Below are 17,582 nucleotides of genomic sequence, written 5' to 3' on the forward strand. Positions count from 1 at the left end.
GGGTCAGTCACCTCATCGTCCTGCTGCTCTTCCTCCGAATCCTCTGTGCGCTCCTCCCTCGGACTTACTCCAATTACTACTACCTGAGTGATAGACAACTGTGTCTCATCGTCATCGTCCTCCTCACCCACTGAAAGCTCTTGAGACAGTTGCCGGAAGTCCCCAGCCTCATCCCCTGGACCCCGGGAACTTTCCAAAGGTTGGGCATCGGTCACGACAAACTCCTCCATTCTGGGCAGGGGCCCGAGAACAGTTCCTGGGAGTCTGCCTGCTCCTCAGAATGTGTCATTGTAATGGAGTGAGGAGGCTGGGAGGAAGGAGGAGCAGCAGCCAGAGGATTCAGAGTTGCAGCAGTGGACGGCGCAGAACTGTGGCTGGACGATAGGTTGCTCGAAGCACTTTCTGCCATCCAGGACAGGACCTGCTCACACTGCTCATTTTCTAATAAAGGTCTCCCGCGTGGACCCATTAATTGTGAGATGAATGTGGGGACGCCAGAAACGTGCCTCTCTCCTAATCCCACAGCAGTCGGCTGCGATACACCTAGATCAGGAGCTCGGCGTGTGCCCACACCCTGACTTGGGCCTCCGCGTCCTCGCCCGCGTCCACGTCCTCTAGGCCTACCCCTACCCCTCAGCATGCTGTATTACCAGTAGTGCAGAAACAGAACGCTGTAATTAAATGTGCCGCTTATTGGCCTGTGGTTGGAGGCTGACTTCGCTTACGGAACGCACAGCAGAGGCAGGAAAGAATTTTGCGCAAGCCTGCTGTAACACTTAGCTGTATGAATTAGGACAACTACCCCCAGCAGAGACGCAGTACAGTCAGGACGGTCACAGGCAGCCCAAATAGATTTTTTTTCCCAAATTTTTTGGGAAAAGCCCACTGCCTATATAGACTGGATATGTCTTTCACTGTCCCTGCCTCACCACCACTACTGGCCCTGGACTATGTAAAATTACTGCAGACTGTTTCACTCTGGACAGGATGACAGCGGTGATGTAAGAGGCAACGCAGAGCCAGGAAAGAATTTTGCGCAAGCCTGCTGTAACACTTAGCTGGCTGCGTATGAATTAGGCCAACTACCCCCAGCAGAGACGCAGTACAGTCAGGATGGTCACAGGCAGCCCAAATAGATTTTTTTCCCAAATTTTTTTGGAAAAGCCCACTGCCTATATAGACTGGATATGTCTTTCACTGTCCCTGCCTCACCACCACTACTGGCCCTGGACTATGTAAATTACTGCAGACTGTTTCACTCTGGACAGGATGACAGCGGTGATGTAAGAGGCAACGCAGAGCCAGGAAAGAATTTTGCGCAAGCCTGCTGTAACACTTAGCTGGCTGCGTATGAATTAGGACAACTACCCCCAGCAGAGACGCAGTACAGTCAGGACGGTCACAGGCAGCCCAAATAGATTTTTTTCCCCAAATTTTTTGGGAAAAGCCCACTGCCTATATAGACTGGATATGTCTTTCACTGTCTCTGCCTCACCACCACTACTGGCCCTGGACTATGTAAAATTACTGCAGGACGCAATGCTCTGGACGCAATGCTCTGCACGGCCAATATACAAAAAAAAATAAAAATGTGCAACACTGCAAAAAGCAGCCTCAACAGTACTGCACACGGTCAGATGTGGCCCTAAGAGGGACCGTTGGGGTTCTTGAAGCCTAAAATCAATCCTAACACTCTCCCTATAGCAGCTCCGGCATCAGCAGCACTTTCCCTGATCTATGTCAGAATGCATCTATGGCGAGCCGCAGGAGGGGCCGATTTATATACTCGGGTGACACCTGATCTCGCCAGCCACTCACTGCAGGGGGGTGGTATACGGCTGGAACGTCGCAGGGGGAAGTTGTAATGCCTTCCCTGTCTTTCTATTGGCCAGAAAAGCGCGCTGTCTCAGAGATGAAAGTGAAAGTAACTCGAACATCGCGTGGTGCTCACCTCTAGTAACGAGCCTCTCGAACACGCTAATACTCGAACGAGTATCAAGCTCGGACAAGTACGTTCGCTCATCTCTATTTTTTCCATTTTAGTTTTTTCCTCCCTCATGTTAAAAAATCGTAACTACTTTATTTATACATCGACGTCACTGTATGAGGGCTTGTTTTTTTGCAGGACAAGTTCTATTTTTCAATGGTGCTATTTAATGTACCATATAATGTACTGGAAAACTTTTTAAAAAGTCTAAGTGGAGAGAGAGAAATTGAAAAAAAATGACATTCTGCAATCTTTCGGTGCGTCCTGTTTCTACGGCGCACAAACTGTAACAAAAATGACATGATAGCTTTATTCTATGGGTCATTCCAATTACTTTGATACCAAACTTGTATAGTTTTTTTTTGCTGCACTACCTGTATTGTTTTTTATATATTTAATTTTTTAAAAATTATTTTCTGTCTCTATTTTCTGCGCAGAATAACTTTTTAATTTTTTTGGCGACATAGTTGTGTGAGGGCTCACTCAGTGCGGTATGTCCTGACTTTTCCGTTGGTACCATTTTTGTATACAAACAACTTTTTGATTGCTTTTTATTACATTTCTTCTTGGAGACAGGGTGACCAAAAAAAGCGCATTTCTGGCGTTCTTTATTTTTAATTTTTTTTGGACAACGTTCACCGTGTGGGGTAAATAATGCATTACTTTGTTAGATTGGTCTTTTACAGACGCAGCAATACCAAATACATATTTTTGCTTTGTTATTTAGATTCTTTTATTGCAAATATGGCAAAAGGGAGGATTTTTGAACTTTTAGTACTTTTTAAAAAAAAATAATTAGTAAAACTTTATTGTTTCTTTTACACTTTCTTTCAGTCACCAGGGGGACCACAACCAGTTATGCTTTGATCGCTTCTGCAGTATGACGTAATGCTATAGCATTACGTCATACTACTTTTTGACAGGCAATCTATCAAGCCACCCCACGGGGATGGCTCGATATGCAGTCTCCTATGGCAGCCCTGGGGTCTTTCAGAAGGCCCCCGGCTGTCATGACACCTGCACGGCTCCCCCGATCTCACCGCGGGGGGGGGGGGCATACGGGACCCCCGAACCATGTTTCGGGGGATTTAAATGCCGCTATCAGAATTGACAGTGGCATTTAAAGTGTTAATAGCTGCGATCGGCCGCACGGCCGATTGCAGTGCAGATATTGCCCGCGGGTGTCAGCTGTAATAAACAGCTGACGCCTGCGCTGTATGGAGGGAGATAGCAGCGCTATCTCCCTCCATACACGTCCTGCAATGTAAAAACACTATTGGGCCGTCACTAAGGGGTTAAAGATCTGTCAGCTTTATCATTCAACAGAGCTACTAAGATAAACTGCTGCATTTTAGGACTGTCTAGTCTAAGTTTGCACTGTCTAAGGCCGGCTGCACACGAACGAATACTTGCTGCGGAATTTGCGGATGGCGTCCGCATGGAGGATCCGCAGCAAATACCATTCAAAACACGCTATGGAAAATCGCTTTTTCCTTCATACTTGGGAAAACAAATTGCGATTTCCACAAGCGGAGGAAAAATCACAGCATGTTTTTTTTTTGCTGCGGGCTCCACACAGACGGCTTCCACTGAAGTCAATGGAAGCTGTTCAACTCGCAGCCCATCCGCAATTGACATTGTGGGTAGGCGGTGGGTACCTGAGTCATCGCCTACTGACGGTAAAAACAAATATTTAAAAGAAAATCTGTACTGTGCAAGTCCAACGGCGAGCGTCTGCAGGCATCCGCATTACAGAAAACACAAGGTACGCAATGATTGCCTGCTTACAGTGAATAGAGGTGGGCAGGGGTAAAGTGCTCTCCAGCCGCCCTGCTTCCATGCCGGCAGCACTTCTAGTGATGCTCGCTCCTGTGTAACAGGTCACCATTACTACTGGGGCCACTCTGGGGGTCCCCATTGGCGTAACTATAGGGGATGCAGTTGCACCAGGACCCAGGAGCCTTAGGGGGCCCATAAGGCCTCTCTTCTCCATATGCGAAGCCCAGTACTATGAATAAAGCATTATAGTTCGGGGCCCTGTTACAGATTTTCCATTGCGACCCAGGAGCTTCAAGTTACGCCTCTGGGAGTTACTGTTACTGTGGGGGACATTATTACTACTAGGAATGATGTAGGGGACACTACCTCTACTGGGGCGGGATGACAAAAAGGAACACCATTACTTCTGAGGCCAATATAGGGGTCCCTATTAGTACTGAGGTCACTCTGCACATGGCAGAATACCTCAAGCTAACTTAGGGTATGTTTACACATAGCGAAAATACTGCTAAATGCCCGTAGCAGAAGTTTCTGCTGAAAATTCCTCATCATTTCTGCACCCAAAAAACAGTCAAAATCCTTATCGTTGGTGCAGATTTTAACTGGAAATCAGCTGTGTATCCGCATGATTTCATACTTTGCGGCACTCTTCTCACCTCCTAAAGGCTTCCTGCTGTCTGCACTCCCTGGCTTCCGGTTTCTAGCAGCCTAGTCAGGTGATGCTGCTCAGGTGAGGCCACTACAGGCCACTGGGAACCGGAAGCCGGGGAGTGCTGATAGCGGGAAGCCTATGGAGGAGGTGAGGGGGAGCGCTGCACGGTATAAAATCAGCTGCGGGTACATGGCTGATTTCCAGTCAAAATCCACACCAATGGTACAGATTTTGACAGTTTTTTTTGATGCAGAAATGCTGCGGAATTTGCTCCGTCTTTCTTGAAACGGCCCTGTACATTTTATAACGCTGCATGTAAAATTATATGTTGTTATAAGCCCCGCCCCTGGCCACACCCCTCTGCCCCGCTTTGACCCTGGGAAAATCTGGTCACCTTACCATTGAGGAGCTTCCTGCAGCTGTTTAAATGCTCCACAAGGTTATACCTATTCTTTGCTTCCTTTATTGTAGGTTATTAGGTCTACAACACCCTATTTTCCTGCTGGTGGTGTAAAAGCTTGAAGGGGTATTCTGGGACTCTGTTACATTTTTCTATTGAGGAACATTGAATTTAACAGGAGCTGCGTTGCAGTACCAATCTGAGCCATTGTGCTATGGTTAGCGCTATCTGCTTCCTTCGCTGACCATAGCAACAGCAGCATCGGTAATCAGCTGATTGGCAGTCATGAATAGAAAAAGTTAACAAACTCCCAGAATACCTCTTTAAATGCCATAGGAAGCACCTAGGGCGTTCAAATGCTTTCTTATGTTTTATGCAAAATTAATCAAAACAGATCCATCGTAAGTCCTGATAAATGACACTAGTGTAAGAAGAGTAGAATTGAAACACGTAAGGTGTTCATAGCATATAAGTTCGATACAAATGGTCAACAGACTAGAAAAGAACTTGAATATTACTGATTTTCCTTGGGGAGATCTCCTATACCAAGTGGGAAAGGAATAAATGTTTTCTAATTACAAATGTGCTTCATTGTCTACATCAAGGCCTTTGACTGCGTCAACCATGACCAGCTATGGCAGGCTCTACAAGAGCTGGGCATATCAGTGCATCCAGTCAAGCTAATAAAATCGCTTTATACCAAACAAGAAGCCACTGTGAGAACACAGTATGGGGGCACAGATAGGTTTGGGATCAGCAAAGGCGCCCGACAGGGCCGCATCCTCCTGCCTTTCATTTAACCTTTATAAGGAAGTGATCATGCGGAAAATGGGCCTAGATAAATTGTAAATCAGGGTGAAAATAAGTGGAAGAAACATCAACAATCTCTATTATGCGGATGAAGCAGCTAATATGGAAGATTAAAAGTGAAAGTGAAAAAATAGGCCTTTACCTAAATTTAAAGAAGACTAAAATTATGACAACTGCAAAAATTTGCCAAATTCAAATCAAAATCGACAGCGAGGCCATAGGATGCGTGCGAGACTTCATCTTCCTTAGTTCAAAAACTGACCAGGCTGGAGAATCTATGCCAGAGATAAAACATAGGATAGCATTGGATTGATGCGTTTGGGCTGTGGTGCTGGTGAAAGCTGCTGCGTATGCCCTGGACGGCGAGAGTAACAGACAGAGAAGTCCTGAATCGTATAAGACCCGATATATCACTGGAGGGCAACATGACCGGGCTCAGACTCAGATTTTGGCCATGTAATGCGAACAGAGTCGCTAGAAAAAAGACTCGGAGTAAGTCCGTAAGCTCGCATTAACATCGTGTATTTTTGTTAGCAATTTAAAGGTATCATATTTACAAAATTGCTTGGTTTCTCTTGCTGGGAACAATCACATTTTACTCTACTGACTAACACGGTACCAAACTTTTTTCATTTAGAAAAATCTATAACGCTTGGACAGATCAGTGGCAAAAGACAATTACAAATAGTATTGTGGCGCCATCTAGTGATAAAGGAAGTCATGGCAATACTGCTACATAGTTATGAGCGGTGTAGCTATAGGGGGTGCAGAAACTGTAGTCACTACCAGGCCTGTACCCCCATGTAGAAAAAGCAGATTGTAAAAAACATGGTCCTGCCCTTGCCTCGTCTGAAAAACCTTGGTTTCTGCATGGAGCTGTAAGGCCGCCCACTCCTGAGGAAGCTGTCCCAACTGCCATGCTACCAGACTTTCCCTGAAGTTTGGTTCAACTAAGTCATCATGCTATTTGAAAAGAGCTAAAAAGACAAGCATCAACCCGACTCCTACATCTAGCAAATACAAAAGATCAGTTACAATCCAACCTTTGCGACACTCATTGCATCTGATGTGATGCTGTCCTGATGCACATAGCAGGTCCTGCCAAAGTGTGGGGCACCTGCCGAGGTTAGCTCACTGGCCACAGGTCTGTCTGTGAATGGCCACTGGCCAGCAGGTCTTGATATTTGCCCATTTTTTTTGTACCGAGTGGACATTCCTTGCCCATATGTCTCATTAGGGCATATAGGTGTCATTGTGTTATCTCCCACTTGAGACTCCATTCTGCCCTGATCAGCTCTGCAGCAGGGAAGTCATCCTGGGAGAGCTCTTCATAGGGTGAGCAAGAGGCAAAAATGACCTTTCCAAGGGGTATGGCTTATATAAAAAGGTTGGGCTAAATATATTTAGAGCCCTGAATTAATCCCTTAAGGACACGGCCTATTTGCCCCAAAGGGCGCAACGATGTTTGGGGAATTTTCTTCTCCACTTTTCAAAATCCATAACTTTTTTATCTTTCTGTCGATATCGCCGTATGAGAGCTTGTTTATTTGCAAAGCAAACTGTAGATTTTATTGGTAACAGTTCTGTGTACATATAATGTATTGTAAAACTTTTAGTAATTATTTTAGGGCAGGGAGACAAAACATATCAATTCAAGCCAAATTTTGGAAATCAGACATGTTTCACTTTAACATAGCATAACTCCATAAAGGTTTTGCATATCCAAGTGTCGTGCTTCATTTAGGTGGTGAAAATAGTCCGATATAATTTGTGTATATTTATTAAAAGCACCAAAATTGGGAGAAAAAATTAAAAAAATGTTATTTTTTCAAATTTGGAACTGCAGTATCTCAAATATGTGCAAACATGCGGTACAAATTTTTATTTGCATCTGTTTACCTTATTTTGAAAGCACATTGGAAAGATTGAAAAGGCTCATAGGTGTCAGAATGATAGACACCTCCACAAATGACCCCATTTTAAAATTGCATTTTCAGGAGTTAATTTTTTTGTAAATTCGATAGTGCACATGAAAATGAGGATTTGCACCGCAAATGGATCCCCCTATTTGTTTTGTGTTCAGAAACATACCCATTGTGGCCCCAATCTTATGTCTGGATGTACAAAGGGACCCAAACCAAAAGGAGCAGCCGATGGCTTTTAGAACAGACATTTTGTTTGAAGGTGTTTTAGGCCCCATAGCACACTTGTAGAGCTCTTGAGCGGCCAAAATAAAATAGAATCCCCACAAATGACCCTATTTTGAAAACTAGACCCCTTAACGAATTCATCTAGGAGTGTGCTATGTATTTTGACTCCACAGTTTTAAATGAATCTAAGCAAAGCAGAAGGAAAAATGATGATTTTCATTTTTTGGGCAACTGTGTCATTTTAAAAACTGTTTTTTTGTACAGCACACATATAAATGAAAACTTGCACCCCAAAATGGATACCCCTGTTTGTTCCGTGTTCAGAAATATATCCACTGTGGCCTCAATCTACAGATGATCGCAGAGCTTTTCCCACTGTTTTCAATGGGCACTGCGATGTGAGAGCACACAGCCAGATAGAACATGCTGCGATTTGTTTCCTGCATCACATCGCAGTTCCATGCAGAAAAACATTGCTCATGTGTATGACCCAAAAGAAATCACGGAGGTGAGAAAAAAAATGTACAAAGACATAACTCACAGAAAAAGAAGCCAAAAATGCATCCCCTGATACTGCAGGGCAGACTCAATCACCATATACCCTAGTAGCATGCAGACAGCTAGATCGCAATATGAGGAAGCTAAATGTTCAGTGTTAAGGACCGTTACACATGACCGGTCACATTAACCTTTCAAGCCTTGGGTTCCAAATTAGTTTGTACCTGGATGCATCAAGGAGGCCAAAAACTATATAATTTATAGTTATTAGTTCCCACAGATACGTAGAGTTGAGCCGCGGCAGATATACAGCTCACTCTGCTTAAGGCGTGCGTACTCTGAGCATTTATTGACTTGGTATAGTTCTAATACAGGAAAGGAATACGTCATTAGTCACGGGGTTAATCTTATTGGGTTAGAAAAACATCAAGAATCGTGTATTGTTCAACAATCAGCGTAGTGAGAATATCTATGTGAAATGTCCTTCAAATGATTATTCCTCCCTTGTGAGTTTGGATGATCGCAGCGTCTTATCAGCACGATTTGCTCCTTTCCCAAAGCTCAGGACGTGGGGGAGTCTCTTCTGATAACAACTGTACCAGGCAAATGTTCTCGGATGAATAGAAAAAAATCATTAGACATTGCACCGAATGTCATGCTCTAAAGTTATTTCTGCTTTAATTATTGTTTCACTACACACAAGCTTATTTACATCTTATAATGCTCCATTTTGTATCTAGCGGCCATTTTGAGACAGATTCTTCCATTTTATGAGCCTGTACTTTCTCAATCCCCCCTAGAAACTGTCTCAAAATAAACGATACTTTATAACTTCTAGAGGGCGGGGTAAGGTTTGCTTTCCCTATCTCTAGTTTATGATCTATGCCCTACCTATCATTGTTGTTCAGCTGTCCAAGGGCTAATCCCTTCCCCGACAACTAATCCTAGCTAACTAAACGCGAAGACCTAATAGACACGGAAGGGATCTACAACACACATGCTACTCTATTCTAATGGCTGGGAGACTAGAGTGGTCACCCCTGTTTCTGCTGAGACAGATCCATAAGGGGACAAATCGCTCTGTTGTATTATAGGCATATAGCCATCGCCTGGGGTCTCTACATCTACGTATATGGGGGCGACAGGTACCATCTGGTCTGTAAGTTTAGTACAGGAGCGTTTTTATGCAGGGCACAATACAGACAGAAAGTAGCAGGAATATGATAAGAGTAATCAGAATCCCTATTCCTATCTGCATCAAGAATTGTTTCCATTGTCCGGTCCATGCGAACCACTCATCCCAGGGGTTAGTTATCCCAGAATTACGCTTCAGCTCTTCTGACAATGTGGCCAATTTCTTTATTGCGATAGTCACTTTACCTGTGGGGCCTGTATTATCTGGAAGTGCAACAGGTCTCACCAATCATTTTACAGACATCCCCTTTCTCTGCTAGTATCATATCCGGAGCCATTCGGTTCTGGAAAGTCATGGTGGCTGTGGGGCCTAATTGATCAGCAAGCCCTTGAAGTGCATCTCTTGTATAGTTCACGAACCTTTATTGGTTGTAATATATATCAACATTCTTATTGATGGTTACTATTCCAAACAGGGACTCAAATCCGGCCTTAACTTGATCCCTGGCTTTAAACTCATCTGGCACCCCCCTTGGCACTCTGATTGCATCTATATATATACACATGTGGATCAAACCTGCCACCTGGTTTCAGATTGTGACACTCGTCTGTAGGACCTGAGAGAGAAGCAGAGACCACAGAATGCGTTATTGACAATTCCTTGGAGAGACCTATGACAAAATTAACAAGAGAATCATTTCCCAAACTTGGCTACTGTGGCATGTATCCTCCGGAGAAAAAGAAAAACTAATGGAAGACACTCAATTCAAGATTTGCCCGTTTCCTTCATTGCCCGTGGATCTACTTTCCCACTACTCCGTGGATGGTAGGGTGTGTGAAAAGCCTGGAATTATACCCAAAGCAGACATGATGTATTGCATTATTTCACCTGTGAAGTTTGTACCTTTGTTTGACTCAATCAGTTCCGGTACCCCATATCTGCGGATTACCTCATTCATGAGCTTCTGTGCGCTTACCTGCTTATGCGGTTACCTGCTTATTTACTTTAGTAACAGGGTAGGTCTCAAACCTGAAAAGAAATCAACAACAAGCACATATTCATACTTCCAAACAAGTGGGAGCTGAATGTAGCCAATTCGCAATCCCTGAAATGGGTAGAGTGGTCTAGGCAAGCGTTATGTGGCAAATTTACTTCTGCCCTGCTGCTTATGGCAAAGATCATACAAAATTGGACAAATGATGCAGCAGCTACAGAAAACCCAGGAGCCACCCGTCCTCGTTCAAGCGCCGAAATCATTGCTGCTTTGATAGGTGTGTCTTTCTGTGCGTCAGCTGGGCCATCATGGGGCATAGGGACCGTGGTAGGCAAGTGCTGTTGACTGTCCGCCATACGCCGCCCTGTTCTGTTGCTCCCATATTTAGTCCATTTGTCTTTTTTCTTCATTGCTGGCTTGTAACTGTAAAGTCCTTAGCATATCAATGTCCAAAGTTTTTATCAAAGTCCAAAGTTTTTATCAAAGTCCAAGATTTTTGTCAAATTCTTCTTTTCTTCCACGGCTTCAGGGCCGCTGCCTTTGCTGTGTGGTCTGTGATGGCGTTGCCTCTTGCTTCTCCGGTGTAGGAATTGGTGTGAGCTTTCCACTTTGTCAGGTAGTAGTAGGGCTTCCATGAGACTCTGCACCGCTGCACCATTCTTAATTGGCTGTCCTGCTGAGGTAACAAGCTGTCTGGCCTTCCATGTTGGGCCATAATCATGAGCTATGCCAAATGCATACCGGGAGTCAGTGTAAATGTTTGCCGTCTTACCTTCTACCACTCTACACGCCTCAGAGAGGGCCCTCAGTTCCGCTTCTTGTCCTGAAACATGCGGAGGCAGAGCTTCTGCTTTTAGGACATCTTGTTGTGTGACCACTGCATCTCCAGTGTGGAGTCGTCAATCACCCCTGGTACCATCTATAACAAAAAAAACTAAAAATATGCATTGTTAACAAGGGCTTTCAGTTAACATAAAGAAGAGACAGTGTCTGCAATTGCATCTTCCTGGACATGTGCCAGGGGGTACTGACGGACCAAGGGGGCTAAGAGCTTGTTCCTCTGCGTGCGTAAGAGTGAGGACAGGTAGAGGTGTCGCTTGGTCTGCTGCCATCTGACAGAAGGTCGGGTGACTTTCAGACCCGGGGTGTATACGAGCCTCACCGGACGGGTGAAGTTTGATACAACATCCCAAGGGTCCCATCACGTCAGTTCTCAATATGCTTTCAGGACCTTCCAGCACAAGGAAGCGCGTGAGGCATCGCGACCCTTTAAACATTACCTCAAGCGGTTTAGTTTCTGCCAGCTGAATTGGCACTTCTGGAACCCCTTGCACCGATTACCGCTAGACAATCAGGCTGGTATTCTATTTCAAATAGATCATAACCTTGTTGCAAGAAGGAAAAAAGAAAAAAATTTAAAAATTTAAAAATAGCTGACCTGCAATACCTAGATCACCTATATCTCTCCCCCCCCCTTTGAACCAGGATACTCAATTGGAAGAAGAGTAATTGGGTTCAAAGTAGTAGCAACATTGGGAAAGAATGAAAAGAGCACTTTGTAGCCGGATCTGACAGGCCAGAGATAAGTGCTTGGGTTGCACTTGCGTGAGTATGCTTCGAATGACATGAGGGGTGAGGACCACTAAGGAATGGGGGGGGGGGGGTGTAGTCCAATACCAACTCAAAAGGTTTGTCAACCATTGCCTGTACTGCTGCCACCGCACAAACACATGAGGAAGCTGCTTCAGAGGTGAGAGAGAAAAGAATAATTGAAAGACAGTCATAGAGTGGTTGCATAAGAAGGGAAACCGAGTGCATTCATGGTCGGCAGTATGAAACAAGGCCCAGAAAGGTGCGGGGTTTGGCAACGCATATAGGTACAGGTATGGCCTAGAGAACAGCCTTTTGTTCCTATGTCAGATGTCCAGTTCCTTGGCCTAAACAATGACCCAAGAGAACAACCTTTATTTTGCAGGACTGGAGTTTGTCTTTAGAGATTTTACAGCCATTTTCTGCAAGAAAAATTAACAGTGAAATTGTGGCCTGTTGGCAGGCTTCCAGATCATCAGCACACAGCACCTACATCACACAGCGCCGGCAGCACACAGCACCTACATGCGGTAGGTGTCTGGCTGACCCTTCAGCGTTTTTTTTTTCTGGACTGGAAAAAGAGGGGTGTTTGTTGGAGCAGTTAGTTTACAAGACTCTTCTGAACTGTCACCTAAGGTCTCAACCTGTACCGATCTATCCGGTGGGAATTTGATGGATGCAGATAAGGCCTGTAAGATATCAGTACCAATAACAGAGACATGAATTACATCAGGGTAGAATATTCTACAAACATCTATCCACATTGGAAATTTACAGTCTGCATATGCAGAAGGGGGGAGAAAAACTTGTATCCCCAGTCAATATCTGCATCACACATCTTACATTCATCATAGTCTGAACACGGGTCATTAACTCTCATCCATCCATGCGGTCAAGTCTGGCTCTCTCATTCAAATGCCTATGATTCACCACACACACAATGTTTGCGCCGTTACAGAGTTCAGGAAATTGTGGATACATTGCACTAGGATGCACACCGTTCACACCAGGAGATAACGCGTATGATGCAACTGTCCTCATCTTGCAAACAAATGCATTCAATCACTACCACCTCTCCCTGGAATCAGTCAAACTTTAACTGTCTGTAATACTAGAGATGTACAACAGATTCCACAATACTAACATTTCCCATAAAAGGAACACACATTTAGCAATTATGCACACGTCCAACAACTCACAGAACTGACATTTACACAAAGAACAGCAAAAACAGTAAGATTCACTGGATTCATTACGGGTTCTATTCTATTCAAGCAAACTTAATTATTGTCCAGTGTTCTCCGCTCTAATCTTTGGCCTTGAGAAGCACACATTCCTTCTCTGCAAGTCTCACTAAACTCTGTTCCTCCTCACTATACCTCCCCCCCCCCTCCTTTCGGAGACAAGGGGGGCGACTTGCAGCTGCAGCTTCTAATAGATCAAGCATTAACCCTCTATCTATTCCTGTATGTATATATATATATATATATATATATATATTATCACGTATTGACCCTCTCCTTCCTTCTGTAGGCTTTTCTACTGCCGTCTGCGATCCTAGCGACCTTTCTTCTCAGCAGTATCTGACTTATGAGGAATGGACAACACGTACAGCAATGACACAATGTTAGGGCATTAAGACATATAGGACAAACAGCACGGTGGTTAATTGCACATAATTGTCTGCAGAATCTGCATGAACTTGCTTCATGTCATAGGGGGACACAGACTAGAGGATTCCCTTTCTCCTCCATTTTTCCCCCTTGCAAAGTGGAAAAGATTTTTCCAGCAACAACTACATTTGTGGGCAATTTTAAGCACAAACCTACTTGAGATGGGGGTGCTAAACACAGACTGCAGAACAGATAATCGGGAGGAAGCTATTTGCAGATGCGATGAGAGGACTTGAATGTTTCTATGCAAAATTCAGAAAAGGCACTCGTCATTGCAGTTCAAAGAATTGGTATGCCGGGTAAAAACATACATAGATGGGAGGTCAGAGGCCAGCTCATTTCTGCTGCGGAGCTAAGAGGACACCTGAGCGGCAGCTGAAGGTATTGTTACAACAGATGCTAAAATGGCCGCTGGGCTATGGCTGGCACTGAAATGGCCACCGAAGGCGTGGCCTGACTGGGCGATGGTGACGGGAGGGTCCAGGAATACTACATACTAGACACGTATCAAGATATACCGACTGGTATTGGCCCCAATAACAACACGGCCATCTAGGGGCAGGGCAAAGGGGAGAAAAACATCATCCATGACACGGCCGGGGCGGTGCCCTCAGATGGTGAAGAAGGGCTGCCTTCCTTTGTCTTCAACTCAAAGCATATGAATAATCGCCATCTTGAAACTGCAATTATCTTACTTCAACTTTACATCACTTATTGACTCTACATACTACTAACTGGGTATGCCTAGCCCTATGCTCAATGACACATTGGGAAGTATATCTCTAAGTGCCTGAGCCTTTTGCTCAGTGACTATACCAATAGTTTCACATAACTTCTTGACTTTCTTCACATACTCCTTACCACCTCTACATGACACCAAGTGGACAGGATCAAACAGACCACTGTCAGGTACCTTAATTTAAACATGTTCCGAAACTAAACTCTGAGCCGTCTCTCAACCGGGAGTCCGAAGCCGTATGCTCAATCACGTGATCGTACTTGTCACGTCCGATGCCGTCTGCTCAATCACTCCCTGAGAAGTATGCTCAATAAAAACTAAACCTCGAAGCCGTCTCTCAACCGGGATCTGAAGTCCCTGAGAAGTATGCTCGATAATACAATTTATAACGTCCTAAAAGATTCTGTCCCCTGGTGTCATAGACCACCCAAGACCTGAGGTAAACTTCTTTACCGATGACAACTATGATGTCAAACATCAAACATCCGACTGACCTAGGAGTCTGTCAATCAACTGAGCCAAAACAGACCAACGGCAGACATCATATGATAAATATGACACTTACCGGGCTGTGTGTGAGGTTGATCAGTCCTCTGGTTTGGCACAGTGGATATATGTCCTCCCAGTCCGATGTCGTCGTCCGATGAGTGACACAAGAGTCAATCAGTAAATCCTGCCGACTACGCCAACTGTTAAGGACCGTTACACATGACTGGTCACATTAACCTTTCAAGCCTTGGGTTCCAAATTAGTTTGTACCTGGATGCATCAAGGAGGCCAAAAAGTATATAATTTATAGTTATTAGTTCCCACAGATACGTAGAGTTGAGCCGCGGCAGATATACAGCTCACTCTGCTTAAGGCGTGCGTACTCTGAGCATTTATTGACTTGGTATAGTTCTAATACAGGAAAGGAATACGTCATTAGTCACGGGGTTAATCTTATTGGGTTAGAAAAACATCAAGAATCGTGTATTGTTCAACAATCAGCGTAGTGAGAATATCTATGTGAAATGTCCTTCAAATGATTATTCCTCCCTTGTGAGTTTGGATGATCGCAGCGTCTTATCAGCACGATTTGCTCCTTTCCCAAAGCTCAGGACGTGGGGGAGTCTCTTCTGATAGCAACTGTACCAGGCAAATGTTCTCGGATGAATAGAAAAAAATCATTAGACATTGCACCGAATGTCATGCTCTAAAGTTATTTCTGCTTTAATTATTGTTTCACTACACACAAGCTTATTTACATCTTATAATGCTCCATTTTGTATCTAGCGGCCATTTTGAGACAGATCCTTCCATTTTATGAGCCTGAAAACTTGCACCCCAAAATGGATACCCCTGTTTGTCCCGTGTTCAGAAATATATCCACTGTGGCCTCAATCTGCAGATGATCGCAGAGCTTTTCCCACTGTTTTCAATGGGCGCTGCGATGTGAGAGCACACAGCCAGATAGAACATGCTGCGATTTGTTTCCTGCATCACATCGCAGTTCCATGCAGAAAAACATTGCTCATGTGTATGACCCAAAAGAAATCACGGAGGTGAGAAAAAAAATGTACAAAGACATAACTCACAGAAAAAGAAGCCAAAAATGCATCCCCTGATACTGCAGGGCAGGCTCAATCACCATATACCCTAGTAGCATGCAGACAGCTAGATCACAATATGAGGAAGCTAAATGTTCAGTGCAGACTAATGTGCAGCCACTCGACTCAGCCCAAGATTGGGGAGGGGTGACTTCAGACAACATAGTCTGCACATGTGAACTGATACCAAGGATGCCAGTCAAATATAAGTGCGACATACCATACAGGAATACAACCCCCACTGGCAAAGCAGTGGATTGCCCTGTATCACCACAGTGCGCCACCCTGGCAGGGCATCCTGGGCTCTCCCAACATCTATAGCAAACTGCATGAAAATAAACACAGATAAATGCTGGTGTTAGTTTGCATTTTGGCCAAAACACGTAAGCTGACGGACCGTGGCAAGGCCACCAGGTGTACATGAGAACCTACGATATCTCACTCAGGCTGCTTTCACACGGGCGATTTTCTCACGTGATTTTGTAGCAATTCGACAGTGCTACAAATCGCAAGTACAGTATGTGTAGCCCATGTTTTCCTATGGGTTCTTCCACGCCAGCGGTTTTGTAGGCTGCTACATTGCGAGACTACAAAATGGTGACATGCTCTATACAGCCACGATTTGGGATTTTTTTGTAGCCCGTTTCCCTATGGAGCCGAACTTGCGATTTTCATGCAGTGCGATTTTTTTAACATTAGAAAGGCCTATTAACTTCCTCACTACAAAATAAACTGGTGTGAAAAAAATCGCAGGTAGCAGCGACGTAATGCTACATTTTTCCCAAGAAAAAAGCATTACTGGTGCTACAAAAATGTGTGTACACAGCGGCGATTTTGTAGCAGCGATATCGCTGTCGCCCGCATGGAAGTGGCCTACTGCAGTACAGAAAAGAAGCTACAGGTACGCGCGGACGCCGCCACTGCTGCGAAGGTCAGTTTCCCCATGCGGAATCTGGCTCTGCTGTGTGCAGGCAGCCTTAGGCCTAGTGCACACGGCCGGATTTCGCGGCGTTTCACTGCAGTTATTAGGTTCTATTGAAGCTCATAGCTCAATGTACATGCTGCAGAATTCCGCAGCATGAAATTACCCGCAGCATGTCCTATTTGCTGCGGGTATACGTGCGGACCACCGCACCGTATACGCACCGCGACCACCGCCGGCTGCGTCATATGACGCTGCCGGCGGGTCATGTGACACCACCGGTGCGTCATGCATTGTACTGCGCATGTACGCTAGAGCGTAATGTGGGACTTCGGGCAGCAGATCCAGAGGTAAGTATGGAGTTTTTGGGGGGGCCGCGACAGACTCCGCTGCGGTATTCCACTTGCGGAGCCCGTCACGGCCGTGTGCATAAGGCATTAGAGTAGAGTGATATGTCTGCTACATCCTTGCTGTCAAAAGAAAAGGAACCCCCGAGGACACTTGTCAGACCTAATAAGTCCGGCTTCACACTAGTGTCCAGCGTCCATCTATGAAGCAGACGGTGCTCCCTGTGACGGGGCTGTCGGGGCTCTGGGAGTTTTTACATGGGCGTATTTGTGTGCGCAATACACAAAGAATAGAGTGCATTGATTTCAATGGGTTC

Source organism: Eleutherodactylus coqui, chromosome 4 (genome assembly GCF_035609145.1).
Source record: "Eleutherodactylus coqui strain aEleCoq1 chromosome 4, aEleCoq1.hap1, whole genome shotgun sequence".
NCBI lineage: Eukaryota > Metazoa > Chordata > Amphibia > Anura > Eleutherodactylidae > Eleutherodactylus > Eleutherodactylus coqui.